Below are 26,544 nucleotides of genomic sequence, written 5' to 3' on the forward strand. Positions count from 1 at the left end.
TTTCAAAGTAGAACATGAAAATTAAAGCTATACACTTCCAGATGAAATATACTTCATTATCACAGGCTAACCATAAAGCAAATAGGGCAGAAATACAGCTATCTGTTCCCATAAAGAACAGAGAGGAAATTTGGGGAACAATTCCTGAGTAACTTTAAATGCCTCTTCTATCTTTTTACTGCAGAGCCAAGAAGGGCAGAAAATTATGACAAACTAATTATTATGATGGATGGGGAGCCAGTCCCTTCCTTTAGCTACACTGCTGGAGCAAAGAGCAGCTCTCCAGCCCGCATACTTCAATAGGCAAGGCACTCTAGATGATAATGGGCAATACAGATTAACAACATTATGTTAAACAGGATAATTACTCTTTTTCATTTCCTACTTCTTCCCCAGGAGCCTGGTCCTGCCTCCCATTTTTCTGTTTCTTATTTCCAAGGCGTTATCTGTGTATATCAGGCAGGCTCCTCTCCTGCTAATTAAAGGTGATGTGGTGCTTGCCTTTCATGCAGTTTCCAACAGCAGGAGTCCAGGGACCAGAGATTGATGGAACCACTGCCAGGGAACCACCCTTTCCAAAAGCAGGAGGAGGTCACGGGAGCGGGATACAAAGCAAACAAGCTCTGCAGAAACAACTTCTGTTTCTTTTTTCAAAGAATTTTAACAATGCATTCAGCAATCTGGTGTGAGGGTAATGAGCTTAGAATTAGGAGGTGGTCTTTTTACTTCAGCGGGAGATAAATTCCAAACAGCATCACATAATTGACCTATGCAAAGTAATAAACCCATTTCTTCATTCATTCAGGTAACCAGTCAGTCATTACCAGTATCTGTTAGGCACCTATCATGTGCTAAGCACTGAGGACACAACAGTGAACAATAGAGATATGAGCTCTACTATTCTAAAGAGGCAGACAAAACAAAAATAGGCAAATGTGCAGAGGATTGCAACTTATAACAGTGCAATAAATGGAAGAAGTGGGAGCTGAGATGGAGATTGACAGAGGGGCCACTTTAGGTAGAGCACTCAGGAGGACACGTCTGAGGAGGTGGGGAATTAACTGAGACTTGAAGAACTAAAAAGTGCTAAGAATTCAGAGGGGAGGAGAACTGTCCAGGCAAAACAGCAGCATTTGCAAGGCATGCTTGAGGTCTTGACGGTCAATGAGGCTGGGGAAGAGGGGTTGAGATATTCAGGGACCGGTTTTGGCAAGACCTTGTGGATTGTCCTAGGTGTGTCGAGTCTGGCACTTATTCTCAGTTTAAGGGGAACAGGTGGGAGCTTTTCACCAGAAGAGTAATGTGATCTGTCTTCTGGGCACTGTGGAGAATGATCAAAGGGTGCACAGTGGAAGCTGGGAGCCACTAGGGGGCAGTAGTCCAAGTAAGGGCTGGTGGGTGGTAGTGAAGAATGGAGGAGCCAAAAAGACTGAAGATAGAATGTGGAGGTGTGCTTGATGGGACTTAATGATGGATTGGGTAGAGGTGGGACTCAGGAAAGAGGAGAATCGGGATAACCTGGCTGCTGGCTTGAGTAACTGGGTGAATGGCAGCTCCTTTTACTGAGGTTGGCTAGAAACAGATTGGGGGAGGAAGGGGGAAGAAAATCAAGTTCTAGGACAGAAATCTCTACTGCTTTTGGAATCCACAGAAAATGTCAGTATTCTGACAGTACGTGTTGCGTTCACATAGACTTTAGGCCACTCTCATTCCACATAAACTTGTATATGGTTGTTGGCTGGTCCTAGGAGAGCATTTCATTCTCACTCATGAGGCCCCTCTACCAGCAGCAATAAAGCAGCCACATTTCACGTAGATGACACCCCCAATGGTGGCAGAGTGGTTTGAGCCCAACAGCCTGGCAGGCAAAAACGTGAGAAACAGACACAAAATGCTGGACTTGTTTCCACGACAGTAACTATATTAATGACAGTTTCTAATCTTTGTATCTCACTTTATAATTTACAATGTATTTTAAGACAGTGCTTCTAAAATGTTAGCATACCTACAAATTACCTGAGCATTTTATTAAAACACAGTTTCTGATTCAGTAGGTCCGGGGCGGGGGCTGGGGTTTTTGCATTTCTAGAATGCTCCTGAGTGATGCTAAGGCTACCAGTCTGCAGATGACACTCTGAAAAGCAGGATTAGAATGTATCTTGTTTCATTTGATCAGGAAAGTTTAACCATCTCTATCATAATGATGAAAAAATAAGACTTAGAGAGTTTTAAATTTATCCTGCCTAAACAAAATACAGTCACTAGGCCTAGGAATAAACCACAGTTCACCAATACCAGTTAACAATGAGAAAGTCTGTGAGAATATGCAGGTTTTCTTTCTTTTTAAAAAAAATATTTTTATTAATTTCAGAGAGGAAGGGAGAGGAAGAGAGAGATAGAAACTTCAATGATGAGAGAATCATTGATTGCCGGCCTCCTGCATGCCCCCCACTGGGGATGGAGCCTGCAACCCAGGCATGTGCTCTTGACTGGAATTGAACCTGGGATCCTTCAGTCTGTAAGCCGACGCTCTATCCACTGAGCCAAACCAGCTAGGGCATGGTTTTCCTTCTTATTTAATCAAATTGTCATTTGACAAATAGGTCAAAAAAAGAAATATTTAAACCAGAAATGGTCAGTATATTTGCATGACAGTAAATTCAGAAAAATAACAATGAATCTAACTATATTTAACAGATATCTGTGAGTATATGTATGCAATTGTATTCATTTTTTAATTGAGGTATAATTTACATATGTTAAAGTGCACAAATCTGAAGTGTTCAGCTTTATTCATTTTTTACAAATATATTTTTATTGATTTCAGAGAGGAAAGGAGAGTGAGAGTCAGAAACATCAATGATGAGAATCATTGATCTGCTGCCTCCTGCATGCCCCCTACTGGGGATCAAGCCCGCAACCCAGGCTTGTGCCCTTGACTGGAATCGAACCCGGAATCCTTCAGTTCGCAGGCCTGACGGTCTATCCACTGAGCCAAACCAGGTAGGGCTTATTCATTTTTAATTGAGGTAAATTTGCATACATTAAAATACATGGATCTAAAGTGTAACCACCACCCAAAACAAAGTATAGAGCACTGCCATCATCCCAGAAAGTTTCATCATGTCGTTTTCCAGTTATTCCTTAATTGCTATCTGCAGTAACCAATTTTGCCTTTTCCTGAACTTCATATAATTTATCATATAATACAGGAGTCCTCAATCTTTTTAAACAGGGGGCCAGTTCACTGTCCCTCAGACCGTTGGAGGGCCGGACTATAGTTTCAAAAAAAAACTATGAACAAATTCCTGTGCACACTGCACATATCTTATTTTGAAGTAAAAAAACAAAACGGGAACAAATACAATATTTGTATTTGCATGTGGCCCACGGGCCATAGTTTGAGGACCCCTGTATAATATGTACTGTGAGGCCATGGCCAGTGTGGCCTGGGTTCAAAGACCTGGAGAAAGGGCTGATGCACAAATTAATACACAAGACAAGAAATATAAATTTGGAAATTATGGGGGAAGCCAGTTGTGAATTTGGTTCAAGGGACCAAGTTCCACTGAGTCTCCATTTCCATCTGCTTTTTATTTACTAGAATACACAATTGCCTTTTAGGAATGCAAACAGACATATCAAAGGTGATGTTTTGTAAACACTAAAGAGATCACCAGGTTTGGGGGATTGCCTTTGGCTATTGAGTCAGCCTTCTGAATATCAAAAGCCCCACTTAGCCTTCTGACCAGACTTCTCACATTTATATTAATTATTGTTGATCTTGGCTCCTGGCAATGTCTTCTTTCACACAACATTTTGAAGTTCATAACCAGTATTTTTAGCAAGAAATATCCTCTCTCTCACTGTATAATATCTGCAGTTTTTCTTCACCATGATTTTATGATTCTCCCGCAATTAGAGGTTTCCCATTTAGGAGTGAAATTATAGAAATTACACACCTAGCAACTACTGAGAATTTGATTGCAATAATAAAGTTTGGCTAAACTTTATTGTTGAGTAAAAAACACTTTTGAAGCTAGTTTACTTTGCCTTTTGCTGACTGACCTAATGAGTATATTGTGGATTTTTCACAGTGCCTCTTAATATTGAATCCTCTAAAATAAGACATTTTCTCAAGTAAATATGAACAGGAATAGCAGCAAAATTTTTAAGACAAAGAAGTATTATTCAGTCTACTTGCAATCAAGCATGCACTTTCCCCAGCTACCTTTTTTTATTGTTGGCAGTAGCCCTAGCAAAGGTAGAAATTGTATTGAGAAAACACACACACACACACACACACACACACACACACACACATACATAGTGATTAGCATATGCAGAGTTGGCAGAGCCTCTGGCATTTAACCCCTCCCATTTATCTGAAACAAACCATGGATCTCTATCTTGCTGACTGACCACCACCATCCATGTCAGGGTCTATTACAGGGGTGGGCAAACTTTTTGACTCGAGGGCCAAAATGGGTTCTTAAACTGGACCAGAGGGCCGGAACAAAAGCATGGATGGAGTGTTTGTGTGAACTAATATAAATTCAAAGTAAACATCATTACATAAAAGGGTACAGTCTTTTTTTTCAATAGTTTTATTCATTTCAAAAGGGCAGGATGCGGCCCGCGGGCTGTAGTTTGCCCACGGCTGGTCTATTACTTTTGCATTTGTTTTTGTGTGTAACCTAAGGGTAGGTTATAAAACATATTTCTCCATTTACCATGTAAATGTAGGGATAAACTGCTGTAGGAACTAGTCCTATAGTGTTGAATAATTTTAGGGGCTAGCAAATTTTAAGTTGTCTGTTTGTCACTAGAAAGTTTTCTCTCAGAGGCACGTAGCAGCATTTCCAAGAGGATACACATTTTGTTCTATTTGTCTTTGTACTCCTGACACCTACCCAGGACTGGACATGGAGTAATCTACACTAATAAAAGACAAACATGCAAATTGACTGTACCTTCACTATGCCTTGAGCCACGCCCACCAGACAATCAGAGCGATTATATGCAAATTAACCCAACCAAGATGGCGGCTGACAGCCACAAAGCTGGAGCAAGCAGGAGGCTTGGTTGCTCCGGTGATGGAGGAAGCCAAGCTTCCTGCCTGCCACGGCAGGCTCTGAGCTCCACTCAAGGCAACAAAGTTTCAATTATAGAAGATAAATGCCGGAACCGGTTTGGCTCAGTGGATAGAGCGTCGGCCTGCGGACTGAAAGGTCCCGGGTTCGATTCGGTCAAGGGCAAGTACCTGGGTTGTGGGCACATCCCCAGTAGGAGATGTGCAGGAGGCAGCTGATCGATGTTTCTCTCTCATCGATGTTTCTAGCTCTCTGTCTCTCTCCCTTCCTCTCTGTAAAAAATCAATAAAATATATTAAAAAAAAAAAAAGAAGATAAATAAACCCCAGATACCTGCTTTCAGCCAGCTGTGGCCACGGAGCTGGAGCGAGCAGGAGGCTTGGGTTGCCCCTGGCGATGGAGGAAGCCAAGCTTCCCGCCCACCCTGGCCAGCTCTGAGCTCCACTCAAGGTGATAAAGTTTCAATTATAGAAGGTAAATAAATCCCAGAATAAAAAAGAAAAAGAAAAAAAGGAGAGGCTGGGAGCTTCCGTCACCTGGGGGCTTGGCCAGCCTAAAAATGGCCCTCAGGCTCTCACGCAGACTGGCCAGGCACCCCAGTGGGGACCCCCCACCCTGAAGGGGGTGTGGCCAGCCTGAAAACAGCCATCAGCCCCTCACCCAGGTTGGCCAGGCACCCCAGTAGGGACCCCAATCCTGATCCAGGACACCCTTCAGGGCAAACCAGCCGGCCCCCACCCATGCAACAGGCCTCTATCATATATAATAAAAGGGTAATATGCAAATTGACCCTAATAGCAGAGCGACTGGGAATCACTGGTCACTATGACACACACTGACCACCAGGGGGCAGACATTCAATGCAGGAGCTGCCCCCTGGTGGTCAGTGTGCTCCCACAGGGGGAGCTCTGCTCAGCCACAAGCCAGGCTGATGGCTGCCAGTACAGCGGTGGTGGTGGGAGCTTCTCCTGCCTCCTCAGCAGCGCTAAGGATGTCCAACTGCAGCTAGGCCTGCTCCCCGCTAACACGTGGACATCCCCCGAGGGCTCATGGGCTGCCAGAGTGATGTCTGACTGCCAGCTTAGGCCCAATCCCCCAGGGAGCAGGCCTAAGCCAGCAGGTGGACATCCTCCGAGGGGTCCCAAACTGCAAGAGGGCATAGGCTGGGCTGAGGGACCTCCTGAGTGCACAAATTTTTGTGCACCGGGCCTCTAGTACTCAATAAATATGTGTGGAATCAATGGCATTTTATAAACCTAAAGTAAAGTAAAATAGCACAAATGTTTAAAAGGTTTGGTCAAGCAAACAATCCCTTCCCTGACAAAGTATAGAATAATTATGGAAGAAGCAGGAAGACAATAAAAATAGACTTAGGGGAAAATCTTATATCAAGAAATGTCTTTCAATTCAACTTAATGCTTTGTAAGACAAAAAAAATTCAAGCTATAATTTTTATACCTTGTTCCCATTTTCAAATTTAAATATTCATAGCACATCATTTTACTGTAGATAATTGCTGAGTAATAGTCACATACACATATATTCAGTCAAAATTGGCTCCCACTGCTCATGCTACTATATTAGAATCACACGTTGGTATTATATTCTTAATCAAGAAATGACTACCCTTCTCATCAATACTGGTTTTGATGGCACAAATAGTAAAAGATGTGAAGAAATACTATTTTGAATGGTATGCTGCATTTCTCATTAAAGAACTGACATTTTATCTGCCATATTTGATTAATTTTGCTTGATTTGGTCCTCTGTTTTCTCACAGAGCCACTGGACCAACTGAGGCAGGGAATGGCGGAGAAGGGAGAGGGAGAGAAGCACAAGGCCTCCTTGCTATGTCTCCAACACGGCAAGCAAGCCCTCATCTGCTTCTGGGTCCTTGTATTTGCTTTCTCCTCTCCCTGAAATGTCCTTCACACTTCATGGGACTAGTTCATTCTCATCCTTCTGGTTTTTGGTGTTTTTTTTAAATATATTTTATTGATTTTTTACAGAGAGGAAGGGAGAGAGATAGAGAGTTAGAAACATTGATGAGAGAGAAACATCGATCAGCTGCCTCCTGCACATCTCCTACTGGGGATGTGCCTGCAACCCAGGTACATGCCCTTGACCGGAATCGAACCTGGGACCTTTCAGTCCGCAGGCCGACGCTCTATCCACTGAGCCAAACCGGTTTTGGCGATCCTTCTGGTTTTTGCTCTGATGTTCTCTTTAGAGAGGCCATCCCTGACTGCTCAATCCACAATAGCGGACACTCTACCTCATCATATTCAGCTCCAGGGGTGGGGACCCTTTTTTCTGCCAAGGGCCATCTGGATATTGATAACATCATTCGAGGGCCATACAAAATTATCAACTTAAAAATTAGCCTACTATTTTGGTCAAACATTTAACTAACTCACCCCTAATGCCTTGGCAGGGCCAGACCAAATAATTTCATGGGCCTTATGACACCCTTGATGTCTATGCAGTTGTCTTATCTATCATCTATTGACTTGTTACTTGTCTGTTTTCCTCATTAGAATGGAGGCTCTGTGAGGTCAGGGCTTAGGTCTCTCTTGTTCACCAGTGCTTCCCAAGTTCCTAGCCCAGTTCCAGGCAACCAATAAACATTTGAAGAAGGAATAAATAAAGGTATGAACCCACCATTTCTATTTACACAGCACTTTAACTTGAAGAATCAACATAAGGCAATGTATAAACATAAAGCTTAATGAATGTGGGAGGCAATTAGCTGCAACCTTTCAGGTTCATCGGCTATTTCTTAGCATTCCTGTGGTGACAGGACAATTACACAATAGAGAGCTGCTCAGATGGCATGGGTTTGGCTCACATAGAACTTGGGTGGGAATCAAAGTGCTGCTTCTCTGCCATTTCTGGGGGATTTACATGGGTATCGTGCCATAAATCATAGCAACTGCAGTCAACTCTGTGGACAGCTCAGAGGTTGGCAAACCAGATGTGCTGATAGGAGGTTAGAGTGGGTGGCAATGGCATCTGCCTTTATTTAAAGTGCCTAGAGTGTCTAAATGGATTCACAGTATTTTTTTAATTACATTAATTATCAGAGTAATTCATGCTCATTATATAAACTGAAACCCCAAAGCATTAAGATGATTATAACATGTTTCAGTAATATAACATGGCTTGGAATGAGACTACTTAGATTCTAATACCACCTTGGCCACCTATTGATGCTGTGAGTACTAGATTACAAATGGCCACAAGTTCCACCCATCTCTATATGCATGTCCTCTTGCAATGTGACTATGCCACTCTGCCAGTCCAGAGGGACATCCATTTCTCCACCCCTTGCATTAGGATTTGGCCTGATCTAGATTATTTTGACCAATGGGACATAAGGGAACTTGACACCAGCAGAGGCTTGAAAAGTGCTTAGCTGTTTGAGAGTTTAGCCTCTCTTGCCGCTGGGAACTCCTCCACTACCATGTGAACAAGCCTGGGGTAGCCCTGGAGGATGAGTGACCACATGGAGAAAGGCCCAGCTGTGCTATCATCCCACGAAGGCCCAGAGATGGAAGTGAAGCCATCCTGACCATCCAGTCCCAACCACATAGTCCTGGTCCAGAAGACTTGCAGCCAAGCCACAAGATTATAGCAAATAATAAATATGTCTTTTTAAATGCTATATGTATTTTATGAGCAGGAACTAACTGACACAGTGATTCTAGGCAAATTGCCTGATCCCTTTAAGCCTCAGTTTCCTAATCTGCAGAATAAAGTTACTATCACCTTTCCTAGAGGCTTTGCTTCAAGTACTAACTGAGATAATGTGTGGGAAGGGCTGAGCATCATGCCCAGCATACATAAGTGCTATATACATTTTTACTGATTTCCTCCAGGCTTCTTAGAAAATGAAGAGTGTGCTCTATTATTTTCTTCTCTGCTTTGTTGACATAATATTATACTACCTAACATATAACTGTAACATAAAATCATCTCCTCATTGTTTATAGTGTAGGTTGTTTCCAACTTTTTAAGGGTCTCCTAGAAACACTCCTTCTGCCATACTGCACGGGAAGATAGTTTTTCCAGAGCATTCAAGAACTTCCATGAAACTACTTCAAGGAGAAATAAGGAAGAGTCTTCCCGTGGAGCAAACAGGAAGATTCTGGTGTATCCCATATAACAGCTATTTTTAAGCAATCGGCTGGGAAAGGCAGGGGTCCTCAGGGTCTGAAAGCAACGTTTTGGGAAGATCTCTGCTCCAGGTGGCACAGAAAAAAAAAAATCCCGTCTTGTTCCACATCATGTGCATTTGTTTGAGACTAAGAAGCTCCTGCGGGCTTGGCTTGTAGCAACCATAGAATGAAGGAGCGATTCCCCAAATTAGAAGAGACAGCTCTACAGACGATTGGAAAGCTCCTGCCTGGGATGAGATACCTGTACCAGCTGCCAGAATGTTTGCAGATCCCTGTTGGTCAGCAGTGCAGAGGCTGAAAGGCTGGGGCTAAAGGCCGAGGCACACCAACTTTCTGTGGTGACTCTAGTGACCCACATTTCCCAGGGTCCTGAAGGAAGCCACGCTCCTCTGGTGCAGGTTGCAGGCTAAGAGGATCCCAGAAGGTGCACTTCAGCTCCGACATCTCATAAAAGTGCTCCCTGAGGTTTGAAGCAGCAGGAAACAACCAGCTATTGTCCAGAAAAGAAGAAAAGGTGAGGACCCCCCAAGGAAGGGAAAACTGTGAGCTTCATGACAAAAACCAAAAGAGCTGGAGATTATTTCTGGTGTGTGTCTCTATCCTTAGGATTAAAGGTAACAGGTTAAAGATAACAGAGATGATGATACAAAACTAAACATTCCATGCACTCATGAATTGGTAAGCTGGTTCTTCACATAGTCTTCACTAAATCATTTCAGCTCCTACTTCTTAGGCGCTTGTTATGCATTCCAGAAAAGCTATCTGCTTTGACCTACTTTTCTTACTTTGTAAGAGGGCAAAATCTCTGCAGGAACTAGACTCAATCAATATCCAAGTTCCAACCTATTATCTGGTCTGCCAAACCACAGTTTCTGCCTCCAATTTTTGCAGCAGACCTTCAAGAAAAATACCTCTTATTCTTTGGATTTATATCAGGTTGTCACAATTTGTAGAATTTTGCTGGTAAATCCAGTACAATGGAAACAGACAATAGTGGGTTTACTCAGCAACTGCTATTCTTAGTTCCCCTTAGACAGTAGCTTCTCCAAAAATACTGGGTCTCAAACCCAATGACACAACTGTTACTGCCAATCGTATTGCACTTACATGCAACAGACACACTTGCTAAATATTTGCTATGATGTATTTATTTTATTTGAAAATTATTTCCTGCTGATTTAAAAAATATCTGAAGCAGTCTACTGTAAGAGATGTATAAGATAATGGAACGAACAAACAAACAATGGAAAGGGGATATCAAAAACCTTCCTGAGAGAGTGGAAATAGAAATGTTACAGCTTTATCTTTGACAGAACAGGAAATATTGTGATCTTTTGAAACGGTCAAAAGATTTAGATTCAGACAGACAGGGTTTGAATTCCAGGAACTTCACTTGAAGTGAGAACTCAGGCATGTGGTAACCCTTCCTGGGTTCCCTTTTTTCTATTCCCAAGGCTTATAATATACATGTCATAGATTGTTGTGAGGAGTAAAAAATAATACATGTGGAATAAATGTAAATACATAGGTGATAACTATGTGCCAGACACTATTCTAACCACTTTACATATAGTAGCACTGCATTTAATTTTGACAAGGGTGATATGGTCCTAGACTACCAGTTCACTTTTAGTAACTTGAAAACTGAGGCAGAGAAGGGTATGACATGCCCGAGGCTACAAACCAGTAGCAGTGTTGCCAGTATTTGATGCTGGGGTCTGTTTCTAGAGTCCATACCCCTAACCACTCTGCTATTAACTTAAATGAGACAGCATCAAAAGAAAAAGTGACTAGGTGGTATCCCATTACTCTCATCAGCTTCCTGGCAGCCAAAGCAAAGAGGGAACTATTTCATATGCAATATATACATTATTCTATAAACACATGTGTAATAAAATAAAATACTTTTAGGCAATACCCCACTCTCCATACTAGGATTAAATTACTATTCCCTGAGATGCTTGCTTGCCAAAGTCCTGGCCCCCAGCCCTGACCTGGTAAAGCCGTATCTTGGGGCAGAGGGTGGAGGGATGATGCCCCTGGTGATCAGGATATTAACAGGTTCCACGGGATATTCTTGGGGATGTGAAAAACTCAACCACCAAGCTCTGCCTTTTGCCAGCATTTGGTGTGTTGGTGAGTTGGAACGTGAGTGAACTAATCCACATCCACAGCTTCACTCACTGAAAAATAGCTTCCTAGACTTCCTCATGCCACAGTACTCCCCACAAGATGCCCTTATCTATGGAGGCTCATCAAACAATGTTTTGGCGAAATTTTACCATTGTTTAAGTGGCATGGAGGCATAAAATGAGGGAATTTGGGAAGAAGGAAATTTGACAACTTCTGCCATGTGTTAAACAGGAATCCCTTTCACCAGCAAGAGGATAACTCAGCTCGGCACCACCTTTGGTCACCACAAGCCACGCTGTGGACATAGTACAGAGACAGCTTGGCACCACCAGGATGAATTTAAGCATCATTTCTTCTGGACCAGAAGTCTGTACTATGCACTTGAGCGTTTTCTAAAGAACTGAAGGTAAGAGCAATTCATTTGCCCACTGTCTCCAAACTTACAAAATTTTGGATTTCAGCATATCTGTGTCTAAAGGATTATTGCTGGAAGAAACTGAGTCAGCTCTTTCTCTTAGGAAATTATTCAAGGAGAAAGGAAACATCTGTACTTGATGCTGCTCTGGACAGTGTGGTCCCCAGTGACACTGCTAAGCAGCATGCCTAATAAATACTTCCAGTTCAAAGAAGGAACTGACATTTTTTAAATCTATTCCAACCCCAGCCCAATACGCACTCACACACTGATTATTATGCTCAATTTAAGCTTTAAAGTATTAAGAGAACACAGAGAGGTTCAAAGTCCTTGCACATTTTGAATTTACAGCAATAAAAAGAGTTATTTAAAAAGTCATCAGCAAGTATGGGTCACCCATTAAGATCTACTTGGAACCTTAAATGTGAATATAGCCCAACCTAACCCAGTAGTTGGCCTATTAGGCAATTAGTAAATTATTGTTGAATAAATGAATGGGTGAACAAATGAATTAGTGGATACCACTTTGTTGTTGGGCAAATGCCGAAGGCTAAGACCAATAAGCAGTTAACATATAAATGCAAGAAGTCCATTAGAAGACTGATGGACTTTGATATTCAGCAGGGCTGAAAATCAGCATAATATTGCTGTTGGCTGAATTGCTGAAGGCAATCCCCTAACCCAGGGGTCGGCAAACTCATTAGTCAACAGAGCCAAATATCAACAGTACAATGATTGAAATTTCTTTTGAGAGCCAAATTTTTTAAACTTAAACTATATAGGTAGGTACATTGTTATTAACTTAAGTAGGATACTCCTAAGGCTTAGGAAGAGCCACACTCAAGGGGCCAAAGAGCCACATGTGGCTCATGAGCCGCAGTTTGCTGACCACGGCCCTAACTTGATAATCCTTTTACTGTTTACCAAACTTTACTTTTGATACACCTGTTTGCTTTGCTAAAGGGCAAATGTATATTCTAGTAAATAAAAGCAAAGGGGACAGAGAAGTCAGAGAGCCTCTCACTAGAGAGTAAGGTCTCCACCTGGCTCCCCATGCCTTCTAAATTTATATTTCTTGTCTAGTATATCCATTTGTGCACAGCCCCTTCTCCAGACCTCGAATGCTAGCCGCAAATGGATGCAGTGTTCACAGTCAAAAATTTAACATATAAATAAAAGACAAAATTGAGAAATTTATATAATCTCTAGGAAGAGGACGCTGGTTCTTAGAGTGGTAAGAAAAATAATTTGGTTTAGCTGCTTCCCCTATTATGCTGGGCATGGAGTTATATTATGGGTATAATTACGTAGACTATAAAGCTTTAAAAATATGTAGAAAATACAAGAAAATGCCTTCACCATAAAACATCACTGGAAGACTTGGAAATTTAAAATACAGTAGAAAATTTGTAAAAAAAAGAAAACACCCTTAACACTGGATTCTCAAAACCATATTCTTTAAATGTTAAGATGGAGCTATTTGCTGTTTTTTCAATAGTTTGATTTGATCCTGTGATTATTCCTTCCTTCTGATAGTTTTCTGTCTTTTCTCTACATTCCACTCCCTGCCAGTTGTATGACATTTAAAGAGAATTAAAATAAGAGTTTACATCAAAACTGTGTGAGACACAACCATAAGGGAAATTTCTATAACATATCAAAGTTGTCTCTTACACTCTCTTTATACTCAATGACATTCATTCATTCAACTCATCTTCTTTATACTTCATGGGTATCTCAACAAATGTTTACTGAGCCCCCACCAAGTGACAGGCCCTGTGTGAGGCACTAGAGATGGGACAGAGCACTCCTTCCCCACTAGATTACAGAGATCATAGGCAGATTAACATGAAGTGATCACACAATTAATTAGTTCATTGAGATTGTGAAGTCAAGTACAGATCGAGTCCTTTAAATAATAATGTCACTTGATGAAGGACCATGACCTTGATCCTAGAATTATGGGCAACCACTAAAGGGTTTTCATCTGTAAGTGGCATGATAGGATCTACTTTTATAAAAGGCCACTGTGGCCATGCTAAGAAGAAAGGATTTACATTGAGGCAAAGACAAATGCTGAGTGACCAATGAGGAGTCTATTGCAGTATTAACATCCAACAAATACTGTATTCCAGGTGATAGATGATTGTGGCACTGAAGATGGTGAGAGTAACTATTATAATGATGACAGTATCCAAGGCTGCCATTTGCTGTGTCACTGTGCTTATGCATTTGCAATGACTGACTTATTTAATCTTCAATCTTATAAATGCGGTACTAATATCATCCCAATTATATTATCAAGGAAATTGAGCACAAAGAGATTCAATGAACTGTCTATGGTCATACTTCTAGCACCTAGCAGGGACAAGAACTCAGAGTCAGTCTGCAGAGTTCAAGCTCGTAACCATTCCATTAGCTTGCTAAACTGAATTAGATCTTCTGGATGCTCAGACAGCTACCTGGTTTTCCATTGCACTGGCAATTTATTCATTTCCTGCCTGGTCCTTCCACTGTAATTCAACACATTAAATATTTTCTCGGGTCAGTTCAAAAGAGCACCTTCAGTGGGAATTCTCTCTGCCTTGTTCTTTATTTCCTATGCTCTTCCTAGTCTCAAAAACGAATGTCTTGAAATTGTATGCGTTGACCTGTTCTGAAAATAGGCCTTGGAACTTCTTTATATGAAATTCTTTTCTGCACCACAACTATAGGTCATAGAATAGAGCCCAGTTGTGAATTCTTATGCCTCTATTTGAAGCAATCTCTTAATGTGGAGAATAAATACAACTCAACTATCTTGGGTAGTGGATGTGGGCTGAAGAAAATTATTAATTTATAGGGTCACTTCACTATGGGAGCCTGAATAGAAATGTCAGTTTAAAAGTTGTGACTCTATTACTGAATTGACTATTTTAGACTGTGTCCCATTAGAATGGACTTGATGGACAGGGACTGGGCTAACTGTTAGTCAGGTCAGAATTTTGCAGATATAGGGGTCAAAGAGACTCATAGAGCCTGCCAGGTACCTGAAATGCTCCTGATGGAGTCAGAAGGGTCTGCTGTTCAGGGAGGGGTGGAGAGGAGATGGGAGGGGAGGGGAGGGGAGGGGAGGGGAGGGGAGGGGAGGGGAGAGAAAAGTTGAGGTGTCAGGCAGTCAGAGATATCCAGGAACCTGTCACTGAGATTCACTTACTGAAGGGGGCCTAGGCAGGAAGATGGTTCAGACCTGGGCAGGAACTGGATCTTGAAAAAGAGCGTGTGCCAGACAGTTTCATGATAGGACTGAAACACGTGAATGAAACACACCCCTGCTTTAGTAGCTGCAGTAAAAACTGGAACTCGGTTACATTAAGCATAATCATTCACGCCATTAGCATTGTCATGTGCCAGAAACCATGCATAGGTTTTGAGGTTCAGAAATGAACCAAGACACCATTTCTGCCTGGGAGAAAGTCACTAGGCTAAGTGGGGGAGAGGGCTCCTTTCTGAGAATCGAGGCACATCATCAAGGCAGGACTAACAGTAAAACGGGCCTGATTCAGCACCACCTCCTGCCCATCTTAGGTCAGGATAAAGCTTACTCGGTGCCTACGTGGCCCTTGCTCAGGTTCTAGATTCAAACATTTCCCAGTTCTTTTGGACACGCCTTTGCTATGAAATGGAGTCAGACCAGGAACACGAAGCACTCTCACTATAGATGAAACTCTGTGGAGAGACTGTGATTCTTACTGGCTCCCTGTTCTTGGCCACTGGGGTGACCCTACCTCAGTCTCAGCTCCTCTGAGCCTGCCTCCACCTCTGAGAGTCCTAGACTTGACAAAGGGGACAATATATGTGTCTCCTCTGACATGGTTTTCCTCCTAATAGCCCGGCTCTTAAAGTTCATGGGTTCCCCCTACGCCTCCGCCTTTTCTGCCACCTGGCTCTGGGGCTGACTAGTGGGCGGGTTCTCTGGCCATGCTCAATAGCCCTCATCTGCTTCCCACCCTGGCTCGCTGCTGCCCCCGCTTGCCTCAGAGGCATCACAACCGACCTGCTAAAATCACCAGCAGAGCTCTGATCCCTCATGTTCCAAAGCTGGGCAGGAAGTGCATCCTTGGGAAAATTTCTTGAGGTCCAGAGAATAGACTTTTTAAGTTATTAGAACTGGTAGCAAACAAATGGCCCAATATCCTGAAGCCCAAGGTTAGGAGAGAACATGAAGCAGAACTAGTCTAGAACTCAGCTTCCCAGACCTCTCCCCACAGGCCCTGCTCTGTCTGTCAAGGAAACTTCTTGGTAGTAGTTCTGACAATCCCAGTAATAAGCCCCCTGTTCTGAGGCCATCTTACACTCCCTGCTCTCATTTCTTCTCCCCATCGAGTCCGTTTTCCACCTGAAAGCCAGAATGATCTTCAAAGACCCATCCGATCACCAGTCAATCGCCTGCTCAAAACTCACCATAAAGCCCAGATTCATGACCAGGGCCTACCTGAGCTGCACCCCGCAACCCGCCCGGATCTTCCTACAGTACCTCCTGCCACTGTCCCATCTGGCTGTGCAGCAGCCACAGGACATTGCTTTCTCTCTAGTCCTCAAATACACCAAGCTGACCCCCACCTCAGGGTTCGGAACACCCTCTGCAGCCTCCCCGACCCCACCTTTCTCAGTTACTCGCTTCACTTTTCCAAAGAACTGGGCACCAGCTAAGCTGGTTTTATGCAGATTTTTGTTTGTCTTGCCCTCCTACCAAGTGTGCCCCACAGGGCTGGAATCGGGTCTCACCAGCACTGTGACCCAGCACTGAGCAGTGCCTAGTCTAGCAAGCACTTAAATAAATACTTGCTGAATAAATGAAAGAATCACGAAATGACCACAGGCTCCTCCTCTGGAATGAATGTTATAATAAGGTTTCATATGGAGTCAGAATGGAGTCAGTTTACAAGTTCTGGAAATAGACCATATAAAGAACAGAAACAAGTTGGGGGGGGGGGGGAAGCAATTTGTCCATGTAGTTGTTTTAATAAGAACTAAAATATGTAGTTACTAAGCCCCATCTTGTACATGATATTTTAACTCCATACTCTATAAAAAGAAAATTGTTGCTGCCAAAATTACAGAAATGTGGTTTTGATTTATAATAATGTAGAAACAATTCTAATAAGTTGTTAAATCTTGTTTATTTCTGGGACTTCACTGAATTTTCCTTTTCATGAAATTATTACTTAAAGTTCTAGTTAGTGAATTAATGTCAATAATTCAAATGAATCTCTTTATATGCAATTATCTTGGGCTGGGAGGCAATAAAACAGTTGGAAGTACTTTTAACAAACTGCACATTCTTTCCCTTCGTGTACTCTACTGTTAACAGTAGAGGAAGTTACTACTGCAATTTCATATTTAAAGTGGAAGTATTTGGTTTAGAGAGAAGTATAGAGGGAAAATATCCACATGCTTCTCACATTCACCTTAAAAAAATAAAAACATCAAGAGTTCAGACTTTCCTAATAACTGGCATTCAATCACGCTCTATGTATTTGGATTTTGTTTTAAAGAAATTAGATTGGGGAGAAAGCATCCCAGAGAGAAAAGCTGAACTTTAAGAAGATAAATAAATTAATGCATAATACATTTTAAAATTCATGAATAGTGAATCAGTTTCTTAACCTGTAGACGTACTGGGCATTTTTCCGTGGGAGAGGTGGGGTTTATTTTTCCCTGGGAGGATGGGTTTACTTAGTGTCTGGAATGTAAAGGCAGTTATGGGAAAGAGTTAATGATTAAAGGAGAAGAAAGTAGATTTCTGCCTCTCAAAAACTCACACATGAAATTTCTAATTTTAACCAGTGAATGATTTAGTCAAACTGGAGATGATATTAAAATGTTATAGACAACAGCTGAGAAGTTGATGTACCATGAGGCTGAAAATCATGTTCCAGAAACAGCAAAAATTAATGATGGCAAAGTCAATGAGCAAATGCAAAGAAAAAGACTTGAGAAACTGATTTATCTTCTTTGAAAAAGTAGAGTATACAATTTATTTACTTATTTTGAGGGTATTGACATTGATTTTTTGGACTTCAGAATCAAATTATAGTAAAACAAACCCTGAATATGAAACAGGACAGCAAAATTGATTTTTTTAAATGGGGCTCTGGTTTGGGTACCCAGCACATTACAGCTTCTGGTGAACACAGATTTTTTTCTGTTAATAACCATTCCTACCACTAAATTACCAGGGGCACATCCTACTCTGCCCACCCACAAGATGAAAGCCATGAGAACAGAATAATGTAACAGATTAATGAAAGCAGCACAGATAACAGGATAATGTAAAGGACAATGAATGCCATTTGGATGCACTCAATCTGGAGCCAAAATTAGCCTAATTCCTGAATCAACCTCTTCACATCATTTAGCATGAATCATATGAACTCAAAACCACAAAATATACATGTACCTCTCAACACAAAATCTTGCAGGGGCATACAAACATCAGCCAAAAGCAAATAAATCCAATCCTGAATCTACTTGGATTAGTAGTGAGATCTAAAATTGCTTAACCACACGACCCTGTGGAGTAGACACCAATATTACCCCCAATTTGCAGAGAGTAAAACAAGACACAGGGAGTTCAGAAACTTTCGCCAAGAACAGAGAGCTGATACCTGGCAAAGCCATATTTGCACCCAGGCAGACTCCATACTTCATACTCCTAACCATGATGCAATATGCCATCCAGAAGGAGACTTTGTAGTTGTTTAATAATTATCATTTTTACTTGAATAAAGTTAGATTTGTATGGGAAGCATGGAACCCTGGTGCATAGGCCCAGGCAAGGGGGTTGGAACACTTTGCTCAGCTAGAAGTTCTGCATACCCACCAAAGTTCTCAGCAAAGCACTTAGCAGGCCTTCCTTCTGCAGAGCACTGCTCTCAAATATTCATCAATAATTAAAGTATTTTCATTGAATTTTCAATTTTCAAAAAAAAATTTTGGCCAAAGATGTTTATTTCATGCACATGCACTGAATTTGCACCTGAAACTTAGAGACTGATTTGATACCATTTTTATGCAGGCAATTAAAGATCTTAAGGATTCAGTTATTATTTCAACAAATATAGCCAATGTCGCTATATTTTTTTTTTTAAAAAAGTGACCTGAAAGTCACAGTGTGACTCACATAGTGGCACCACAGATGAAATGATCAATTCCCAATATGTCCAAAGAATCTAGATAGCCTTTAGGGTCTGTTGTAATGATACGGAAGCTATGTTTAATGAAAATGTTTGAAATGTCCTTGAGTTGCATTTGACCAATACAACTCAACATTTTTCAACAATATACATTAAGTAGGCCTCTGAAACTAATGTGGGTATTGATTAAAATGGAACTGCCTAATGTGTGGCATTCAGTATACCTTTAAAAATATTATTTCAATTATTCCTGGAGGAGGGAGGAGAACAAAAAGCTCTTTCAAGGAGTTGCACAGAAAAGGAGCGCCTCTGCTTGAGGTCTTTCTTAAAAGCACTGGCTGCACAGGTCTCTCCCAGCTCCTGTGCTCAGGCATCTCTGTAATTCTGGGAGAACAGAGCGCATATGCACCATAGCTACTGACTTTGATGAATCACCTGGGCTCTAGGGAATGCAAAGGATATTGTAAGGAGAAATGTAATACTGTCTGTGATAATACTTTGAGGTCTCCAGAGAAAGGCACATATTTAAATATGGCAAGAGCCTAGGAGTGAGAATGTCAGAATGGTCAGGGTCTAGTTTCAGCTCTACCAAGTGGCAGGTAGTGGAGATGGTGGCCTATCTGCATTCATGCTTCTGAAAACTGACCCCATGCAGACCCATGCATGCATTTGGCCTGTAGATCGTCATCCGGCTAATCTTCTCTAAAGGGCTTGTTTGTTTTACCATTTGTTTTAACACTAAAACCATAGAGATGGATTTATGTGTACCAGTTTGTACTTACAGTAGCATGTAGCCAATTCCATCTTCTTGTCTTGGTTATGAACTCTTCTATACGTTAATGAGGTTGGAGAAAGAATGTTGCACTAAGTGTCAAAATGTCAATTCAGGGCCTAACTCATCCACTAATTAACTGTATGGCCTTGAACCTGACCTCTCTAAGGCCAATAACCTCTGCTTCATCTGCCTTTCTGGGGGATACAATGATCTAATGAACTAATAATGTACTAAAAGTACTTTAAAAAGGTAAAGTGGAATTTTTCAGTATTAATGCTGCTATTGAAAAAAATACTGATTAAACATAAAAAACTAACCTAAAATATGTCCCATATATAACTTTATACATTAATACACATGCACACATGTAACTGAAATATAGGTTTTCAATGTAGTCTCTCCATATGCACTCATATGTCCTGAACATGTTCTGAGCTCCAGGTCCTGTATATCCTGTGCATGTATAACCATGCCCAGCCCAGGCTATTATGGAAAATTTTATTTTCAGAGTGATTAACAGTCATTTAACTGAGCTAGAGATCATCTTCTCAGAAAAAAAAAAAATCCTTAGAAACTATTCATTATGTTCAAAAATAGCCACAGTCCACTTTAGAACTGAGTTAATGATAGATTTTCCTGAGCAGAATTCCCCCTTTAGTAATTTAGTAGCAAAATGTTTACTTCTGGAAAATGCCTGTTTCCCAGGGATTATTAATCATACTTTATTGGGAAGTAATCAGTTACATAGTTTGTTTTCCCAACCCTTTTAGAATTTTTAAATGCTGAGCTACTCATTTTTGCTATGAAAATCTACCCAGTAATTACCATATTTACTTTTCATTTATGGGGGAATAATCTGTTTTAATTAAGCCTAACTGAAGAACTTTTATCAGATGTAATTATCCCTTTCGATAAATATGTCTCCACTAATTACATTTAACCATGGGATTTATAGCTCTTAAGTCATTTAGTAGGAAACATAATAAATCTTTAGTAATACATGCTAAATTACTATAAATTAATTCAGATCATTAACATAATAAACAAATTAGGATAATTTTGCTTAATTAGTTTGGCTGGTTAACTCAAAATCCCATGTAAGCTTCATGGTAATTTTGATTTTCACCATTATTTCTGGAATGACAAAGTTTGAAACAAATCTATTTTAATATTTAAATATAAAGCAGATCCTTTCTCTTGTCTTAATCCTTTGATGACTGATTATTTTCCAAGAAAAAATACAATTGACTGTTGTTTAGGTTTTGAACTTTATAAAAAATTTGAATAAAACTTTACAGCCTAAATGTAATTCAAGTAAAACTATTTTCTATTTCCTCCTTAAGAAAGCTGATATTTTTCATTTTCTGCTTCAATAAATGTATTCCAATAAATATATACAAATTCATCAGTGTGTATAAATGTACAATAATATATTTGAGATACTTCTCCAGGAAGCTTGGGCCTCAATTTAGGTTAAAGAAGGAAAAGTAGCAACAGGAAGGGAATATTAAACTAGGAAGCACTTAAAGACATTTAAAACAAATAAACAGAAATATGTCTTTCATAATGAATGGAAACTTTATCAAAATCCATTATCCCAAGAGGTGGTGCAGACGAAAAATGCAAAGTAGCTCACCTAAATTCAGAGATGCTGGCATTCATAGATGTCCAGTTCAGTACAAGTAATCAGAGAGGCAATATGCCATGTTTTTTCACATTTCTGCCAAGCATTCCCTCTGGTCTTTGCACCTATTTTCACCCAGGCAACTCCTAGGACACTTTAAGACTCAGCTCGGGTGCCACCTTCTCTAAGCAATGTTAGAGAACCATCTACTATGTGGCTTTTCATGGCGCTCCCACATTTGTTCTGCATTTTCTCCAACACTGGATGATGACCTGCAGACACAAGTGATCCTTCCAGACACAATATCTCACACTACAATGAAGAAAGGGGAACAGGATGAATTTGCAATGACTCAACAGGCCTGCTCTTGGCTCCCTTGCTCCAATTCTCCTTTTCGATGTAGAGAACTGTCTGGGTGCCCTCCTCTGGCTTGCATCCCTCCCCCTCCTCCTCTGATTTCAGAAGCATCCACCGCTTTAGATAAGAGACCCTTCCTTTTACCTTTACCTACTCATGCTCACTCCAGCTTCATGAATCTCTGCCCAGGGTTGCCCTCCTGACTCCCGTAAGAGGAGAGGGGACTCAGGCAGCATCTTAGTAACTTTGGTACACGTAAGAGGAGAGGGGACTCAGGCAGCATCTTAGTAACTTTGGTACACAATAGTTTCTCAATATATATCCTGAATTAACAGGAATCTCAGGATTGACATCTGAGAGAGCCACCCTACTTTAATGCTGCCTAAGTATGGTGCCTAGGCATTTAGGTGTGTTTTAGGCACCCCAAACATATGTGTGTGTGTTTCATTATTTCATTCAATCATTTATTTTAGGAAACATTTATTTGGTAGGCACTGCTTTTTATCTCCTCTTAAATGATTTTTAGATTCTCAGTGATCTCTCAGCTTGATGTTGGGGGGAATAATATGTATACGTAGTTCTTACCCTGAATGAGCTTGTCATCAGCTAGACTTCCCATACAGGCCTACCTGAAAAAAGGCTTCCCCTGGCTCTAAGAAGAGGATGGGGCCTTTGATTTTTAGAACGTCCAACACTCTATACACTTCCTTTGATACATTCATGATATTTGATTGATGTCTTTCTCCCCACCCTACTGCCCGAGACTGCAGGAGAGCAGGGACCACATCTGTTCATTGTGCTGTCCCCAGTGCCTGACACAGGTTCTTCTCATAGTAAGCACTCAATGAATGAACAGTCTGGGGTAAGAAGAATCAAGGAGCCCTAACCGGTTTGGCTCAGTGGATAGAGTGTCGGCCTGCAGACTGAAGGGTCCCAGATTCGATTCCGGTCAAGGGCATGTACCTTGGTTGCGGGCACATCGCCAGGAGGGGGTGTGCAAGAGGCAGCTGACCGATGTTTCTCTCTCATCGATGTTTCTAACTTTCTATCCCTCTCCCTTCCTCACTGTAAAAAAAAAAAGAAATCAATAAAATATATTTTAAAAAAAGAAGAATCAAGGAGGGAAACTGAGTTAGGTTATATCATTATTACATATTGTAGCTAATATTATGGCTTTTTAAGGTACTCTTTCGAGCACTTTACATATACAAATTCTTTTCATCTTCATATTCACTCCATAATATTAGTTTTTACAGATAAAAAAATTCTCATGAATCTGGTGACCCAATACTATTTCTATTTTATAAATGAAAAAATAAAGAGAGATAATGAACTTGTAAATATGACATAGTAACAGGCAGATTTGTAGTTTCAAACCATGCTCTTAGTCACTACATGCATTGTCTATATGCATTCTCCATCTCACTAGCCACAGCAGAGTGGGCTAGAACTCAAGACTATGTCTGATTTTGAAAGCTTACCAGGTTTTTCAAGTATTACCATATTGCATATCTGAGTAAAGAAAAGAGAGCTGGACCCTTACCTTACAACATAGACAGAAAAATCAATTCAAGATAAATCATATATATAGACTTAAAACCAGAGTTATTAGAAGAAGTAAGGGAATATCTCTGTGACCTTGAGGTGAGCAACATTTCATAGAGAAGAAAAAGAAAGCATAAACCGCCGAAACCGGTTTGGCTCAGTGGATAGAGCGTCGGCCTGCGAACTCAAAGGTCCCAGGTTCGATTCCGGTCAAGGACATGTACCTGGGTTGCAGGCATATCCCCAGTAGGAGATGTGCAGGAGGCAGCTGATTGATGTTTCTCTCTCATCGATGTTTCTAACTCTCTATCTCTCTCTCCCTTCCTCTCTGTAAAGAATCAGTGAAATATATTGAGAAAAAAAAAAAAAGCATAAACCATAAAAGAAAAGCTTGATAACTTGGATTTAATTCAAATTAAAAGCCTCTGCTTATCAAAAGCACTATAAAGAAAATGAACAGACAAACCACAGGCTAAGAAAAAAATATTCAAATGCATGTATCTGACAAAAGATTTTGTATACAGAATCCTACATAATAAAGATGTAATATGCAAATGGTCGTTACACCATGAAGCATAACGACCAACCACGTAACTACCGGATCACAGATCAGCAGGAGGGTGGGGCAGCGAGCTACAAGCAGGCAGCGGAGAGCTACAGGAGGGGCAGGGCAGCAAGCTATGGGGGGGGGGGGGGCGGAGGGAGCTACAGGAGGGCGGGGCAGCAGGCTGAGAGCTACTGGAGGGCGGCAACGAGCTACTGGTGAGCTACTGGTGCACAGATTCGTGCGCAGGGCTACTAGTATATAAATAACTCTCGCAACTCAATAATAAAAAGACAACCTAATAAAAATCAAGCAAAAATATTTGTACACTTTATAAAAGATATACAAATAGTCAATAAGCAGGTGAAAATATACTTAACATTATTGGTCACCAGTGCAATACAAATTAAAGCCATAAGATACCAAAATCCACCCATCATAAAATAAAAAGACTAATAATATCAAATATTAGAATGGATATGGAGCAACTGGAACTTTCACACATTTCTGGTGAGAGTATAAAATATACAACTTTGGAAAACTGTCAATTTCTATGTTTTAATATATTTTTATTGTTGATAGTATTACAGACATCTTACATTCCCCTCCTTACCCCCTTCCAAAATTTAGATACACAATACCCTATAACACAGCAATTCCACTTTTAGATTTTTATCCAAGAAAAATTAAAATATTTGTCCACAATAAGCCATGTACAGAAATATTTATAGCAGCTTTATTTATAATAGCCCAAAGCCGGACACAACCAAATGTGCATTATCAGGATATTGGGTACATAAATTGTGATATAATCATACAATTTTATTAAGCAATAAAAATGAATAATCTACAGACCCATGTAACCACATGGATCAATCTCAAAAATATTATGCTGAGTGAAAGAAACCAAACAAACAAAAGAACATTTTGAGTGATTTCATTTATAAGAAATTCTAAAATAGGCAAAACGAACTTATAGCGAAAAGAAAAAATAGATTAGTGGTGGCTTCTGCTAAGGGAGGGAAGGAAGCAGAAAGGGGAAAGGTCATGAGGGAACTTTCTAGGGTGACATAAATGTTCTATGCCTTGATATACATTCATTAAAACTGATTGAATGATATACTTCAGATCCAAGGACTCCACTGTTTTTTTTTAAAACAGGAAAAAGCAGCTAGAAAATCTATGATGATTTTAATAACCAGATACAGCTTCACACAGATAACACCAGTTTTAAAAATGAGTGTGAGGAGGTAAAAGGATAGAAATAAATAGCCATTAGCTTATGAGGAAAGAATGCTGGGGTTGTTCTGAATGTAGAGGCAATTTTTATTTATATCTTAACCCAGATGCTTATATTAACATCCTTTTGACATTTTATGATGAAATATTGTTAATTGCTTGGCCTCCAGCTAAGAGTAAATATTTCACTCTGAAAAGAGATGGATTCTGGGATGAGGTGTCTCCCCTGGCTTTCTCGGGGTGATAGATACTCCCAAGGACCCGAACCAGAGCAGCTATTTATTTCTGAAGATCACAGAAAGTGAAGTCATGGAGGCAGTCCCAGTTTTATACACAGCAGAAGTTACAAAGTCTGGCTTGAAAGGACCTACATTCCTTACTACCTGCCTTCAGGTCTAGTGTTCCCACCATCATGCATGGAGGCTCACTTGTTATCCATGTGGTGGAAGCATTTGTCACCTATAACTCAGGGTCATCGATGCAACCATCACCCAGCTGTAAGTGGAGACATCAATCTATTCCCTCCTTTGTTCTAGCTTCCAGAACTCTTGCTTTGCTAAATCAAATACTTAATTTTCCAGCTTTCCTTATAGTTTCGGGATTTATGGGGAAGTCTTCACTTCACTAATAAAAAGAAAACAGATGCTGCTGGCACCACCTTTTCCCTCATTTCCATTTTGAATGTGCATGGGATGTTTGGAGCTTTAGTAACTGTATTATCACCATGAAGCAACAGCCAATAAGCCAAGGAGGACGAAGCAGAGTCTAAGATAGCTTTGATCTTACCTGGGAAGCTAATGGGCTGAGGGAAGTGCAGGGAGTGTAAACATGATCAAAACAGGTGAAACTCACAAGAACTGTAACTATGGTAACCACTGCATTGTTTACCTCAGACTATAAAAGGTCCGTGCGGACTGAGCACGGGTGGAAATCCTTCCTCTTGAGTTGGACTTACCCGCCTGGTCCCCCAATATTTCCAAATGATCTCTTGTCTTTCTATTTCATTTGTGTGCAGCTCCTCTTCCAGATATTGAACCCTGAACCATGAGGGATGTGGAGGGAAACATTTACGACATCTGCACCAACTCTAAACTGCATACTTCTAGAGTTCTTTTTCTGATGGCTGGGAATGCTAGTTGGGAAAGTTCGAGGGTATAGCATGCTCCTAGAAAAGAAGTAGACACATAGGAAAGATTTCCCAAAAGAATGTAGGAAAACACAAAATGGAAGTGGATAGCTCCAAAGATTAACTTTGTCCTGAGCAGGCCCTATAACCCAAGGCTCAAAGGACTAGTAGCTGAAATCAATGAGGAAGTCTAAAATGTTTTGTTGCCTAGAACTTAAGAAAGTATTATGTTTGTTTCCCAACATGATAAATAACTGACTTTTCCCCTTTTAGAGCATGTGCATATATGTATGTTTTAAAAAGAGAGAGAGATTATGGTTTTGAATACTCTGTGCTT

Source organism: Myotis nattereri (genome assembly GCF_964212035.1).
Source record: "Myotis nattereri genome assembly, chromosome: 14".
NCBI classification, from domain to species: Eukaryota; Metazoa; Chordata; class Mammalia; order Chiroptera; family Vespertilionidae; genus Myotis; species Myotis nattereri.